The following is a 16,107-nucleotide window of genomic DNA, read 5'->3' as shown; positions in this document are numbered from 1 at the left end:
TGTTATATATATATTTGTTGTTTTATTTTGCTCTTTAGGTGTCTCTATTAGGAATCCCGGTATTATAGAGGAAAACTTCACTCGATTATTCCCACACACTTGCCGATATATATATTCACAATCAGATGCAGATTATCACTTGTCTTTATCTTTATTCTTTACAACACTATACAAACTTTCATAATCTTTAAACAGCAGTGGTCCTTTTTTTTTTTTAACAATTATATCAACTTTGTAATTCTATCTACATACTGTCCTTATTTAACCTTTATCAGTTGGGTTGGACTGAACTTGGTGTTAATAAACAAAGTCCCTTTAACTCTGGTTTGTCCATTTATTTCCTTTTTTTTTTTTTTTTTAGAGCAGGCTTTTCTCTTCAATCCTTGTTATTTCTCTCTCTTTACTTTTGCTCTCCTGAGTGTGTACCTTTCATCTGGTGCATGCCTGAAGCCTTGAATCCTTGTGGTCAGCACTCAGTTGTTCTCACTAAGCTTGTGGGAGTGAGTCAATTCACTGTTCTCTTTTTTTTTTGTTCGTTTACTTTTCAGCGCTGCTGCCGGCCATGTCTCCAGTGCCTCTTCAGGGATCCTCCCCTCTTTCTCAGAGCTCCGCTCGCTCCAGTGGTGAGAAAAATCCCGAGGTAAGTGTCTTATCTCCTGGAGATCTTCTTTCTCCCTCACTTTCTCCTTCAGATGCCCTTTCTTTCTTCTCCCTTTCTGAGACTCCCTTCTCCTCGTTCTTTTCTTTTCCCGGAGCTTCTATCTTAATATGGTAATAGCTCCGGAAGCGGCATTCTCCAGCTCTTTTTGCTGCGTCGCTGTTTACTCTTTCACAGAGCTGTTTCATGGAGGTGTGTTTTGGAGGTGCAGTCTTCCTAGAGCACTGAAGTTTACACTGCATCATTTGATCAGATTGATGTAGTCTTGTATAAAGCAGACAAAGATATGAAGACATATCACAAATGAATATGCAATGTTCCAAAATAGGTATGTTTCAAAAACCTTTCCTGGTGAATACTACAAAAATAAGTAGTATTTTTCTTTACATTTTTAAATCACATGTTTACGAATAAATTTATTTTAATATAAAATCTCTTCTTAAATGTTATTCGCACTCTATTTATTTTCATTAACCAAGAGTGCTTCTGAACATTATTACTTTTCAAGGAAATTACAAAGCTGTTCAATAGTCAAATCCATGTTTCCATTTAGACACACTCATTAACAAGTTATCTGACCATCTTAAAGTGGTGATTGTCAACCAGGGTGTTGCAGCATCATGGGATTCCTGGAGATCCTTGCAAGGGCTATGGGGTACACGTTGTTAGAATACTCCTAGGTGTGAAAACATGATTCACAAGATAAATCCAGAGATTTCAAGTAGGAATCCACAGTGTTAAAAACTTTCTGACTGCTGCGGTCTCTCTCAGTTCTTTGTGACAAAAAAATTGCTCTATTATTTTCCCATCATCAAAAAAATCTGTGAAAACTAAGAGCCTGAATTTTCCAAGGGGAGCCTTGAGTCTAATGAGGAGTGCCTTGAGTATAAAAAAGTTGAGAACCACTGGCATAAAGGCTCTGAAGCAGTCTGCAACCAGTGGCCCCTATTGAGACAAAGCTGGACTAGTTCTGGATAATGGATTACTCAGCACTGAAAGGCAAATGTCCCCATAGCTAAAGGGGTAGCAAATGCTGCTGTACTGAGAATAGTAAACCCTTTCCCAGAGCAAATCACAATGCAAAAGGAGACATTTAGCTGCTTTGCACAGTGCAACAATTAATTGCCAGAATATTTCCTCTGTTCCTGTTTCTAGGACACTCATAATCACACAGCTGAGAATCCAGCTTTAGTTCTGTTTCTGCATCTGCCCTTAAAAATAGTCTAGTGAATAAGCTAACAGTTCATTTGTTCCATAAGTTAAAACTGAAGTTCACAAAATCAAGAAAAAGTAGATCATTACAGCCTAGGGACAACTTTGTGTTTGCAATCAGGATGTCATTGTGGGCAGTAGTTATGTAGGCAGAAACTGAGTCAGGTGAAAAAATAGATAAGCAAGTGTGAGAATCAGTTCAAACTGCAACTGAGATTTGTTAATAGAATGTGTGCAACAGGGAAAGCTAACCCAGATGCCAGCTTGGAGTCCAAGACACCCTCCTATTTCAGTCACAGTGGTTAGGTACAGACATTCAAGAAGCCTGAGCTGGAATCAGTTTAAGTTATGCAGTTTCCTGTAAGTGGTGCAGCTTAGCTCAGTAGCAAACAGAATACACATTCATCCTTGGGGAGGGTGGGAGGGCGCCAATCTTAGACAGGATTCTGCTATTTTTGATCAGTCTATGTGTGCTGAACTTCTTTTCTGTTATGGCTATAAACTGGTTTCCGATTACTTAAACTGGTAAAAATGTAATGCCTGTTCCTGGCCAGTACGTCCTGTCAGAAACCAAAGGAGAACTTAAAACCACCCTAGAACTGTGGCTAAGTAAACCTTTAGCACCAGGATGCTCAACCCCTACCCTGTGAACCAGATCTGGCACATAGATCCATGTTAGCCAGCCTACAGGTCTCTCATGTAATCTGCTGCTAAATTTCCAAGCCCCATGTAACTGGATTGGTCCCAGTGGAGCCAGGCCTGCATGGAGGGATCAGGGCCCAATCCAGCCCCATAGAAATGGCCTAGCCAGGCCCTGATGCAGCCCCAGGGGTGGGTTCAAGACCAGATGCAGCCTGGATAGACCTGGTTTCACTCGTCTGGTTTGCAGGCTGAAAAGGTTGAGCACCGCTGCTTCAGCACAATCTAACAGAAAGTGAGAGGACAAAGACAACTTGTATTCTACGCAATCCTAGTTTGATAGCAGTCAAATGCTTGGTGAAATTTTTTTAAGCAGGTGTGCTAGTAAGTATAGTTTTGATTTTTAATGAGTGGGGTCTAATCTTGGTAGACCTTATTAGCTATTACATATTAGTAACATATTATGAAAATACTTTGAGTTGATATTTTCTATTTGGTGTCTTGACCAGGAGACCATTCTTTCTTTCTACCCAAAACCCTAAGCTGTCAGCAGAACAGTTTAAACTTTTAATTTGCTAGAGTTTGCCCTTATCCAACAACCGCTATGAAATATAGGGAAAAACTCCCTTCAAGTAACTGAAGCGAGAGTCTCCCTCTGCGCGATTCAATTAATTCTTGGAGGCCTTATAATCTGTCTGGGAGAATCAGGCCCTTGCCATTTAAATAAATGGAATAAAATTAAACAGGCTACTAATGCTAAGTAAACCATCCTAAGGAAAGAAAAAGATAAAGATAATGAAGAAAACTAAAAAAACAAGGAAATTACAATGCATTATTAAAAAAAAAAAAAAAAAAAGCAAGCCACAGCACAGTATTTGGGGGCTAGAAAGAAGTAAAATGATATATTCTAACCAGTATACTCTTTCCATGGTATTCACTCATGTTTTCTAAATCAATCATGTTTTCCTTATCATATGAGTTTTTTTAAGTCCTACCATGTCACACATTAGGGGAAAGCAAGGCTTGGGACATGTTATTACTTCTTACAACATCTGGTACCTAACACGTTCTTCTTTGATCAACAGTATGTCATGTGTTATAGTGTAGCAGATTGTATAGTTCATCCTTACTGAACCTTCACCCTCAGGGCAGCATGTGAAAGGCAAACTCCATCTGCCTCAGAGAAGACCAAAATAGTTTGAAATGTAGAAATTCAAACTTGCTCAATAGCTGTGATCATGACCAGAATTCATATTAAATAAATTCACTTCTTGCTGCTTTGGCAAAATAGGACCAGACTTCTTTTTCACAAATGGACATTTTAATACTTCCATTAAAAGTAGGGTGAAAAGTGTTATTTAAAGAGACACTTAAAAAAGGAAGAGTGAATTTAATTCTTATGAGTGTGGGTAAGAGCATATGAAGCGAGTATTTCACAATCTTCCCCACAAAGTTCTACCCACTATAACTTCATCCTAACCATCTGAACATTAATATTGCACTTCTGGGTCCTCTTAAGACTAGTCATTCTGAACTGTTGTTTTAATGTTTGTAAAAGGCAACTAGGAAGAAATCACATCAACTGTGTATGAGCTTAGTCAGGATTTGAAGCATAGTTTCTAATATTGAAAAACTAGTACCCTTTCTTTTTTCTTCTCTCCATTTAATATTTATATATTTTTTACATTAAATTTAAACATGAGTCATATCCAACATATCCTGAGCTAAGACTGACTTATTTTACATATCAGTATTTTAGGAACAGTAAATTGCAAAATATATAAAAATTACTCTGTACATTAACATGTAAGACCAAAATCTATTTTCATCTACACTGGTATATATCCAGAATAGTTCAGGCTCACTGAATTCATTCTAATGGGAAAATGAGTCTTCAAAATGTCTTTCTCTTTTTTGCCCACAGTATTGAAGTGACCCAAACTTTAGTGAAATCAATGGAAGGACCCTTATTGGTGCTATGTACTTTGGATTAAACTCTACAAATCATACTATTAAATGAAATAAACCATGATATCTGTATGAATTTATGTAAGGTCTAATTTGCTCTCAGATGCTTGTACACTTCATGAAGAGCAGGCCTAAGTTATACCTAGGTTTCCAGGATCAATGGGTGCTGTTACAGGTTACCTTTAAAACATTTTAAATCTGTGGAATGTTATGCAGTCATAATGTTAGAATAACGTTAGGGGAGTCACAGGTTAAAGCTTAATGCCATCTGAGACCTACACAACTGCCGCTTACCACTAGGGGGCTTGGAGAGCATGGAAATGGACAGAAGACAGGACTATCAGTCTTCTGGGTTGGGGAAGAAAGGGGGAAGGTGCCATATAACTCAGAGGTGGAGAAGCCATGGAGGCTGTGGCTTTCTTCACTACACTGACAGCAGGTACTAGCCATAACCACAGGTGGGAAGGGAAAAGTCTTGAAAAAAAACAACTGTTTGACATGAATAACAAGAGGGAGATTTAAAAAGAAGTAAAGAGAAAGGAGTGTGTGTGTGGGGGGGGGAAGAGAATAATAAAAAATAAAGTACAAAACCTTGCATGTGTTTCACTGAATTGGGATTGGGTTAGGGGGTGGAGAGGGATTAGTTAGTTCTCACTCCTCAGCAAAGTTAAGATCCAGAAGGTTTGCTGCATCCCACACTGAGGTTGAGCTGAGACCCAGAAAGCTTGCTGCATGCTACTCTGGGGCAAGGCTGGGTTAGCATTCATACTAGGGCAGGGTTGAAACCCAGCAGTTTCACTGCATGGTCAGCATAGGTCCACATTGCAGTCTTCTGGGTGGTTTCCATTCTCTGGTTCATTCTCTTCTCCAATGTAGGTCAGGATTGCTATTGTTGTCTGCATGGGGGTGCTAGAGCAAACAGCAAGCTGGTGAGCTGCACCTGGGTGTTCAGTGTGGTCAGGGTGTATTGGGGTTACACCCTAGGAGTGGGACAGAGTGTTGGTTTGGGGCCAGCATCACCTTCAAAGCTAGTACAGTTCAGGAGGGTTGAAAGTTTGCCCATGGAGCAAAGGAGTGGAGAGGGCTGGGAATGGTGCATCTTGGGATGCTGGAGGAATGAAAATAGAGCATTTTCTCTCCCCAGACTAATGGTATCCTGGAATGGATCAACAATAACCCTCACTTGAATTGGCATAATTTTAAAAAGGTTTAGAGGGTACTTATCATGGGTGAATGTTCCTTTATGATGGATTAAAGGCAACCTGTAACACTATCTGTGGTGGTTCTGCTTATGTTCGAGCTTTAGCCCTCTTTCTGTGATGTTTGGGTCCCTGAAGTATATTTTGACTCTTTCCTGCCATGTCTTGATTATTTCTCAATGTTATTAGTCGGGAGTTGTTACTTATTTTCTACCACAGTCAGACAATGGCAATCTATGTGGGGATTTACTGTGTCACAAGCTCTCTAGAATCTCTTCCAGACAACACCTGAAATTTAAGTCATTGATTGAATCATAGGTTTTTCTAGGTTAATCACTTTTCTTTATTTTTACTATTTTTTTAATCATTTTTTACACCTATAACTAACCCACAGTTAGACAGACTGTGGTTACTGTATGCTGGTCAGGTACATCTTAACTTTTGACTTCATAAGTCTTCAGCTGTCTCACTTCACTCTCATGTAATACACAGTATAGAGTAATTGAAACTTAATGGTTGAAATAAACAGGAATTTCTTTGTGTGTGTGTGTGTGTGTGTGTGTGTACAGGACACCCTGCCTCTAGGGGAGATCTTATTGCACCAAATCTCTCTGGATATTCCTGTTTCTTTAAGGGTGAGGGAGTAGCTGTCCCTCAGGCTCTCTCACCCATGAAACTCTCTAGAGTCTGATTAACTTTACTATACATCCACACACAAATAAGGAAACAACAAACACTCATTTTGTTTTGACCTAGAAGGTAGCTGGGTTTCTTTCCCCACCGTTGCATCAGCCAACATTCCTGCGCCATTTGGAGCCTCTCTTTGGAGATGAACCTTCTGTTCTGTCTACTCCTGGCTTAACAAGACCCAGTCGAGTTACTTGCTTCTGTCAGGACTGGTCTTAGGGGTCCTTTTCACTCCAGCAGCCTTGCTTCCTTCCTTTTATTTTTTCTCCATTACTCGCTCGGCATGCTGCCCCACCCTTTTCTGGGCCGCTCTATCTTAAACAAGCAGCTTCTTCAGAAGTGGCATTCTCTTTTTTTTCGCTGCTTCTCTGGCTTGCTCATTTTCGATCCCTCCAGCAGGTATCCCCCAGTTAGCTGGTGTCTCTTCACACCACCCCATGTACGTTCCTGTTATTATGTATAGTGGTGTGTGTGGGTGTGGGGGTGTGTATGTGTGTATGCTCCTGCCAGTAGATGGGGTTACTTTGTGTTGTATTTGTCTCCTGTTGATGATTCCTGTTATGCCTGAAGAACATTCATTCTTTTGATCATACAATAAAGATGACTGGCCTGTTACTTCTTATGTGATCTTCCTGGGAAAAAACCCCCCCATGCAATACACAAAACTTGCCATCTCAGTCTTCTGCTCTTTCTCTTCCCTTTTTTTACTACATGACAACATCAGGAGAATATAAGGATTCATTTGGAAACAGGTTTTGTGGACTCCAAAGGTAAAATTTCATAGTTTCATAGTTTCTAGGGTTGGAAAGGACCTGAGCAGATCATCAGTCTGACCCCCTGCTGTGGCAAAAAAGAGTACTGGGGTCAAATGATCCCAGCAAGGTGTACATCTAGCCTCCTCTTAAAGACCCCCAAGGTAGGAGCCAGCACCACTTCTCTTGGAAGTTGGTTCCAGATCCTAGCTGCCCTGACAGTGAAGTAGCGCCTCCTGATATCTAGCTTAAATCTACCCTCTGCCAGCTTGTGACTGTTATTCCTGGTCGCTCCTGGTGGTGCTTGGGGGAACAGGGACTTCCCCAATGCCTGCTGGTCCCCTCTGACTAGTTTGTAAGAGGGCACTCAGCCTTCTCTGGTGGTGGCTGAACAGATTCAGGTCCCGTAGCCTCTCCTCGTAGGGACTGCCTTGCTGCCCCCTGATCATGCGAGTGGCCCTCCTCTGGACCCTCTCCATGTTGTCCACATCCCTCTTGAAGTGTGGCACCCAGAACTGGATGCAGTACTCCAGCTGTGGCCTGACAAATGCCACATAGAGGGGGAAGATCACCTCCTTGGACCTGCTTCAGATGCATCTGTGGATGCATGGCAAGTTGCGGTTGGCCTTCCTGACTGCATCCCCACACTGCCAGCCCATGTTCATCTTGGCGTCAATGATGACTCCAAGATCCTTTTCTGCCTCTGCACTGATGAGAAGGGAGTTCCCCAGCCTGTAGGTATGGTGCCGGTTGTTCCTCCCGAGGTGCATCACCTTGCACTTGTTGGTGTTGAATCCCATCCTATTCTCATCTGCCCACCCCTGTAACCTGTCTAGGTCCGATTGCAGCCTATTCCTCCCTTATTTGTATTTATACAAATACAAATGGCTCATGTACAATACAAATTGGATTTGTACAATTCAATTGTAATCTTCCATTTCACTATAGTCTCCTAGGTAAACATGATTGAATTATAAATTATGCTTTGCAACAGAAAGAAACTGATTAAGAACTTCAAGGCATAGCTTTTGAATTTAAACGCTTTGCAGAACACTCCGTTACAGAAAAAAGCTGATAGTGGCTGATACAAAGCAATTTCAGAGCATCCTAATTTAAGGCTAATGTAACCTTTTTCACTCAAGATTTTTCTAATCAATAGATATATTACCAATACATGCTGACTGATGTTTCAATATAAAGTTTATATTTACAGTACTCAAGCATATATATCATTTCCTCTCAGATTATAAAATTATCACATAATGGCTAGATACAGACATACACAATTCCAGTGTGGAATTGATCTAAATTACACAATTTTCTGTAAGCCGTGTAGTTTAGATCAGTAGTGAACAGAACATAGATTTGCTCTTTAGTGGGGCAGGGGAGAGGATGGGAGGGGGAAGGGGCAAATCTTAGACTGAGTTCTACCATTTTTAAACTAGTCTATATGTACTGAACTTCTGTTCTGTTCTAGGTATAGACAAGTTTCTGATCATTTAGTCTGGTAAAAGTGCAATGTCTGTACATGGCTATGAATACCATACAGTATATTATTGCTCAGAAGAAAAGCGGGGAATGCAGAAGGGCAGTTTAGTACTATGCTTCAAAAAGTAACATAATTTAAATGTTTTAGCATTTTTCTTAAATCTATGCAATAAGTAGAGCTGTTTCTTTGATAAAGACTTATGTCAATAGCATAATATTCAGCTCTACTGAACTCTGCTTGGTGGAAAAAAAAATCCAAAATGTAAATCAAGTACAACCAGTTCAAAGGATCTCACTGATGGAAATCACATTTGGTTGCCATTTTTTTAGTGCTGTTCACTGTCATATTAGAAACAAGCGGCATTGTTTGCTGTTCAATATTTTGTTATTCAAACAGGTTACAACACATTCAGGTTTTGAATATTCATCTTTTTAAACAATGGCATGCAGCATGAGGTACTATGTTAGATATTATGGCATAATTATCTACGTTAGTTAATTCTGGCTCATGCTTCCAACCAATTTTTCAGTACTATAAGTGCATCTACAATGATAATCATTACTATATCAGCAACTAGAACATTTTTCTTCCTGCAATGTGCAGTGCATTTGTCAACCTCTACTAAACAAAATCAAACAAAAACCACTGAATGTATCTTCCTATTATTTTCATGACTTGGATTATGCTTTGGATTTGTTGAGTTGTTTTTCATGATTCATTCATGATGTATTATTCAGGATATCTGAAAGCAACATAACTCAAGCACTCATTAGCTGAAACCACTTCATTACAAATTCTAATGTAGTATTTAGACACTTCACTACCTTCTAAACCCTTCTCAGCCCTGGGTTATTTTTAAGTCATAGGACATTAACAAAAAAGAAGTGTTTTCATACAGCTCATAGGTGAAGTTGAACTTTAGGTACTGTGCACAAAATAGTCTAGTTTTGCTAGTAGTTGTAATTATTACCTTTTAAAAAGCAATATTTCTGGACCTAGATATTGTTATATGCCTTTACAGAGTACAAGTCTTCCCCCATCAATTAGTTAAACACTAAACATTTTTTTTCTTGCCAGATTAGGAGAGTCCATCATTACTAGTATTTGTTATAATTTGTACAGCAGTAGCACTTAGGAGCTTCAGTCACGTAGTGGGACCCCATTGTGTTAAACATTGCACAAATGCTTGACAAAAAGATGGTACCACCCCAAAGAATTTACAACAATCCTTGCCCAAGTACATAAAGGTAATGATTTGAATCTTTCCACCAGATGGTGTTTTGTTTGTTTCCTCTTGATCTCCTCATTATTTGTAAAGTAGGTAAAACACTTGAGCTCGGATCCCACAATCATATTTATGTGCTCAACACCCCCCCCCAAGTCAGTAGATGAGCTCTGTGGAGGTGGAAATATTTTTGCAATCAGACTTGTTTACCCAGATCAGCTGGTATTTTTAAGAGAGCTCATGGACCAAGCACCCTGGTTTGTTTTTCTTGGTAGGAGTAAAATGTTCTCCAACATGCAAGTGTACTTTGTATTATTTCTGTTCTTGACATTTTAAAGTTTATTCTACCTCATACCAGTGTTCCAGAAATTATAAAACCAACTTTTAGTGTGTTCAGGATTAATATGATAAAGTATAACCTCCCTGGTTAAAACAAAATAAAAATGTCTAGAAAAGTTAACATTGTACTATGATTGCATATGCAAAAATAGGACAAATTGAAGTTTCAAATTAAGTTATCTGCAACTCCTTTAATGTAGGAGTGCACCAGCTTTTGTCCAGATATTAACACTGCTGTGACTAGAAAGCTACAATGATAAATCTTCCTCTTCATACACAGTTTCAAATCAAGTCTCAGTTTTCAGAACAAACCTGATGTTCTTCATTGCCTGAAGCCAAATAAAACCAGAACATAAGAATATTGTTCCAGTTTCTTAAAAGAGTTTCCTCCGTTACCTTTATTTCTTGGTCTGTCTCAGTCCATCTGCGCCTATAATCTTTCATTTCTTACTCAGGCCTGTGGCTGCTCTTTTTGCTCTAAATGCGAATAATTTCAGCTAGTGCTTCAGATTGGCTGCTAAATGATCCCCTTTGGTTTTTTTTAGCCTCCTTGCTGAGTTTCTAGTGCACTTCTTGCCAAGAACATACAAAAAAGGTCCTCTTATTCACTTACTCTTAAGTTACAGAAACTTTTAGGTACAGCACAAAATAGAAACCATGTTTTTATCGCAGATATAATAGAGCAGCCAAATTGATACAGCCCCCTACAAATAAGCATATTTGGTATCACCATCTGGTGATGTTCCGAGGTGTACATTTAGAGGCAAGCTTTTCTTCCTTACTAATATATATAATTAAAAAAAATTAAGCAATCCCCAACTTCAATAACAATGGAATGGCTCATTAGCTGTTTCACTGCATGAGCCCATTTTAAATGGATAGCTAATAGAATGTTCCATCACATGCGAGAACTGAGTGACTGAATAGTTTTTTTGCTGCAATACAATAGCACTAAACCAGCCGCTCATTAAGAGAAATTCAGCATACAGCACTAGATATAAGCACTAGATGTAAGCACAGACACAGAACACTAGACCTAATGCAACCATCTCTTCCAGTAGATAAAGACCTTCTTCTATGTCAGTTCACTATAGCATAAACAAACGTCTATTTAAGAACCAAAGTTCATCATCATACCTAGAGAGAAAAAAGGAAACAGTAAAATCTAACATTAATTAAAGGAGCATGACTGAAATCACACATCAGAGAAAGTGGATTTGTTCTATGAATATTTGACTAATAATTTCTTTGCATCGTTCACCAAATTAGCCTGAACTACTTCATAGCTGTACCCAGCAGAAGCAACGTTAGCAACTATGACCAGTTAAATTGAATGGAGGAGTCTGTCACATTACTAATTTGCCTTCTGTTTCCTCAGTTGTTCATATGCTTAAGTAAAATTATAAGCAGTGGTGTAGCAGAGAAAATGACATCGAAACAACAGAGATCTAAAGAATATGACAAAAAGTACATTGGGATAATTATATAAAAATGATAGTATTTTATGTGAAAACACCAGCTTTGTCACCAGTTTAAGCTGTGACTTTCAGTGAATTTCACCATGAAAAATACAACTAAGCATGAAGGATGAGTTGAATACAAGTGGAAGAGGTAGTTTCTTTGAAACCATGACTTGTACAACTAGAATATATACTTCTTTATACTAGAATAGAGGGTTTTTTTTAATTGACTTCTCTTTAGGAAGCACAGATTAGTCACCCACAGGCAACTCGTGGAATTATGTAGTATTTAAAAACAAACAAACCTGAGAGGGTTCTTCACACCTTGCATATCTAATGACAAAAAAGATGGTTACTTTTCAGTCTGCATTTTTCTGGTTTTCTTTCTTTTAAGGGTCATCATTATTGTACTTTAGTTGATTCATTAAATTGGACAGAATCAGGTGAATTAAGACCCAAGAAATTGGAGCCCTTTCCTTCTAATCTCAGAGGTGTACTTATTTGCAGGAACTGGGAGTGTTTACACATGTAATTAATGCAACTGAATAAACTCTGGTGAAATTTGAGCCATTTAAGTGCAGTAATTTACTCCCACCATTGGATAGTACATGTGTCTGATGGGACTTTCCTATGCCAGAGTAAATGACCTACTCTGCCCTAACTGAAGCACACATGTAGACAAGCGATGCTTTACTATGCAGTAAATTAGTCTACTGTGCAGTAAATCACACATATAGATGTGCCCACTGAGTTCCAGATAGTGGGGTGAGTGCAGAGGAAGGGGAGGGTAAGAAAAGAAGATATATAAGATAGCAGATAGCATTTCCTGTATATTTATTTCTTGCGGATGTGGCTTTCATTACCTCTGCTTTAAAACTGAAGACCTGTTTAGTTTTCCTGGATAAAGACTATTATGGAGAGGATGCCACTGTGGGAGGTGGTATTGCAAAATTGTTAATGCATGAGAAAAATCAAGCAACCTGTTCCTTGGTGTTCATTCAGCCTTTCCCCCTCACACTGTTCTCATTACTGAGGTTACACGAAGAAAAAGAGCAACTATTTCCCTAGCTATGGCAGACCTATTCATTACTTTTAACAATGTTCCAAACTACACAATTTTATAGACCAAAGATATGGTCAGTTGTCTGAGGAATTTATAATCTCACTTTCACATGACTATGAGTTAAGATAGGGACCCACTAACAAGATCACATAGTTAATGCATGAAACCACACTACTACTTCTTTAATTTAAAGTAATAATTATAATTGACTCAGTTATTTGTTGTTGTGGAAGCAGTGAATCTGAAGGAAGGGTTTCAGAGGGTTTGGATATCCTGATGAAGCCACAGCTGGAGTACTGCGTCCAGTTCTGTGCACCCCATTTCAGGAGGGATGTGGACAACATTGAGAGGGTCCAGGGGAGGGCCACCCACAGGATCCGGGGACTACAGGGCAGAGCCTACATTGAAAGACTGTGGGACCTTAACCTGTTCAGCCTTCACAAGAGAAGGCTGAGGGGGGACCTGGTGACTGTCTATAAACTCACTAGGGGGGACCAGAAGGGCTTGGGGGAGACACTGTTTCCCCTAGCACCCCCTGGCATGACAAGGAACAATGGACACAAATTATTGGAGAGTAGGTTTAGATTAGACATCCACAAGAACTACTTCACAGTCAGGGCAACTAGGAGCTGAAACCAGCTTCCAGGGGAAGTGGTGCTGGCTCCTACCCTGGGGATCTTTAAGAAGAGGCTTGATGCCTACCTGGCTGGACTCATTTGAGTCCAGTTTTTTTTTCTCCCGCCCAGGCAGGGGGTCGGACTTGAAGATCTACAAGGTCCCTTCGACCCTACTTCTGTGTTTCTATGATTCTATGAGAAAGGTGTTTTGTGTGTACCTCTCAGCTGCAGAGAAAAGAATGGGCTATGTTATAGAATTATAGAAAAGTAGGGCTAGAAGTACTCTCAGGAAGTCATGTAGTTCAATCTGCTAGAATCATCCTTATCAAAACCATCCCCTACAAATGCTCATTTAACTTGCTGCTAAAATATACAAGCAACTTTGTAACACAACTGCAGGGCATATTATTCCAAAACACCAGGACCCCCCTAGCTTGCTACAAGTAAAGCAGGACAACTAGGGCACTGTCAATGTCCCACTTCAAGAGTTGTTACAATACATTTAAGTGACCCAAGGAAGAGGGCCATGGCTTTCGCTATGGAAAAAGGTAAAATACCCCACAGTCCACACTAATATCTGGGTTCCTTTTCATTTTAGTACAAATAATTAGAAGAAAACATTTCCTCCTGATCTGGATTAGATTGGCAAGGGGGGGCCTCTTTCTTTCCTCGCTTCGTCTGCTACCTGAATATTTGGAAACAAAGCTCACAGTAGGAAGATGTCTTTGGGCTGTGCAAACCTTTTGGGAGTCTTTTTCAATATTTACATTTATATTTTCTTAAATGTGATTAAGAAAAATTGTTTGAGGCTATTTGCAGATGAGGAAGCCAGATAATATACCGCAAGGGACATCTATACAAATCCAATACAAACTGAGATGGTAGCAATTTTGCATGTATTTTATTCAGGTGTAAATAACTGCTTAGGATGAAGGGCAGCAGAGAATTAGGCCCAGATACTGAACTGCTGGGTATCAGGCAACTACTTTAATTGCTGTGGTTAATGCCCTGCCTGCCCTCTTAAGGCATACCAGGGACTGAAGTGAAAACTTCCAGAGCAAAAACATGAGACTCTACCTGTCAGCTGCAGCAGATATACATTCTTTGTGCAATGGGCACAGAAATGGACAGAAAGGAACAATTTGGGGATTAAATTAAGTCTCTGAGTTGTATCACTATGAACTGGAGCAGGCAGACTAAGCAGAGAGATTGTGTAGTTAATAGAGCACTGTATTTTCACTCCTGACATTTGTAGGTCCTGACTGCTTCACAATTGTATAATAGATTATACAAAATAATTAACTGCTTTTATGCTCAGTGTAATATTTTATGTTCTATTATTTCCCTAGCACTCTGTTTTTTTTCTCCTTTTTAAATTTTATCACAACCAGGTCAAGGGATCTATTCGTATACCTCTATAAACAAACTTGAAAAGAATCGATTAATTAACATAAATTAGCTGATGCTTGTGTAATGCTTTGTGAAAGCATAAATCAAGTACTAAGCTTTAGCATAGTATATTATTGATGGTCCTAGTACTAGAGTTCTTGGGGTTCTTATTCCTACTAAGCCATTTCGTTCTACGGTTGGCATGTAAATTAGATTGGCCAAAGAGTCTTTAGACCAACAAAATTACTCCAAACATACATATAATGTCAGGGCTAAGGGCTAGAGCCACAGTTTTAATCCTCTGATTAAGGCACAGAATCCAGAATTCTGAGATAGGCATCGAGTCCTCCCAGGGAGGTGTTTGTTCAGGACTTGAAATGGCCTTGTCTGGTCTCTGAGAGTGCCTACTAAAGATAGCCCAGGGTGTGGATTGTACGCAGGGAGAGGAGCTCAGCCCTGTACTGCTCAGCCCTAAACTGTGTAATGCTTCGGTAGACACCACCAAAGTTATCAGTATGCCTGGGGTTATTATGAGCTAGTTAGCATAGAAACAAGGTGGTGTCTACCTCTCCGAGCTTCACTACTTAACTCCAGAGAGGTTCCTATTTTCACTTGGGATTCACATCCTAGATCTCCCTCCTGAAGGTATGCATCTATGCCCTTTCTTTCAAAAAACAAAACAAAACAAAATGTTGCTGGTTTCTTTTCAAAAACAGACAAGATGGGGATCCCTTCCTTCCCCCACTCCTTTCTTCATAGTTGCATAGTTGGAAGGGTTGGAAGGGACCTGAGCAGATCATCAAGTCCGACCCCCTGCCATGGCAGGAAAGGGTACTGGGGTCAAATGACCCCAGCAAGGTGATTGTCTAGCCTTGTCTCAAAGACCCCCAGGGTAGGAATCAGCACCACTTCGCTTGGAAGTTGGTTCCAGATCCTAGCCACCCTGACAGTGAAATAGCACCTCCTGATGTCTAATCTGAATTTACCCTCTGCCAGCTTGTGACTGTTATTTCTAGTCACTCCTGGTAGTGAACAGGGACTCCCCCAATGCCTGATGGTCCCCTCTGATTAGTTTGTAACAGGCCACTAGATCCCCCCTCCACCTTCTCTTGTGGAGGTTGAACAGGTTCAGATCCCATTGCTTGTCCTTGTAGGGCCTGCCCTGCTGCCCCCGATCATGCAAGTGGTCCTCCTCTGGACCCTCTCCATGTTGTCCACATCCCTCCTGAAGTGCGGCACCCAGAACTGGATGCAGTACTCCAGCTGTGGCCTGACCAGTGCCGCATGGAAGGGGAGTATTACCTCCTTGGACCTGCTTGAGATGCACCTGTGGATGCATGACAAGATGTGGTTGGCCTTCCTGACTGCACCCCCACACTGCTGGCCCATGTTCATCTTGGCATCAATGAT

General features: G+C 40.1%; 1 long non-coding RNA gene across 1 annotated transcript in view; it reads left to right on the top strand.

Moving 5' to 3' along the window:
• The first annotated feature begins 557 nt into the window (after positions 1–557).
• The window catches only part of LOC149869054 (uncharacterized), a 42,096-nt gene continuing 26,546 nt past the window's right edge, over positions 558–16,107 (top strand). Inside the window, exon 1 of the long non-coding RNA XR_016441070.1 lies at positions 558–640. This is a non-coding gene — a long non-coding RNA (uncharacterized LOC149869054). The remainder of the gene's footprint in view (positions 641–16,107) is intronic.

Source organism: Crocodylus siamensis, chromosome 3, assembly GCF_052110815.1.
Source record: "Crocodylus siamensis isolate JL-2025a chromosome 3, ASM5211081v1, whole genome shotgun sequence".
NCBI lineage: Eukaryota > Metazoa > Chordata > Crocodylia > Crocodylidae > Crocodylus > Crocodylus siamensis.
This window is presented reverse-complemented; position numbering and strand designations above follow the sequence as displayed.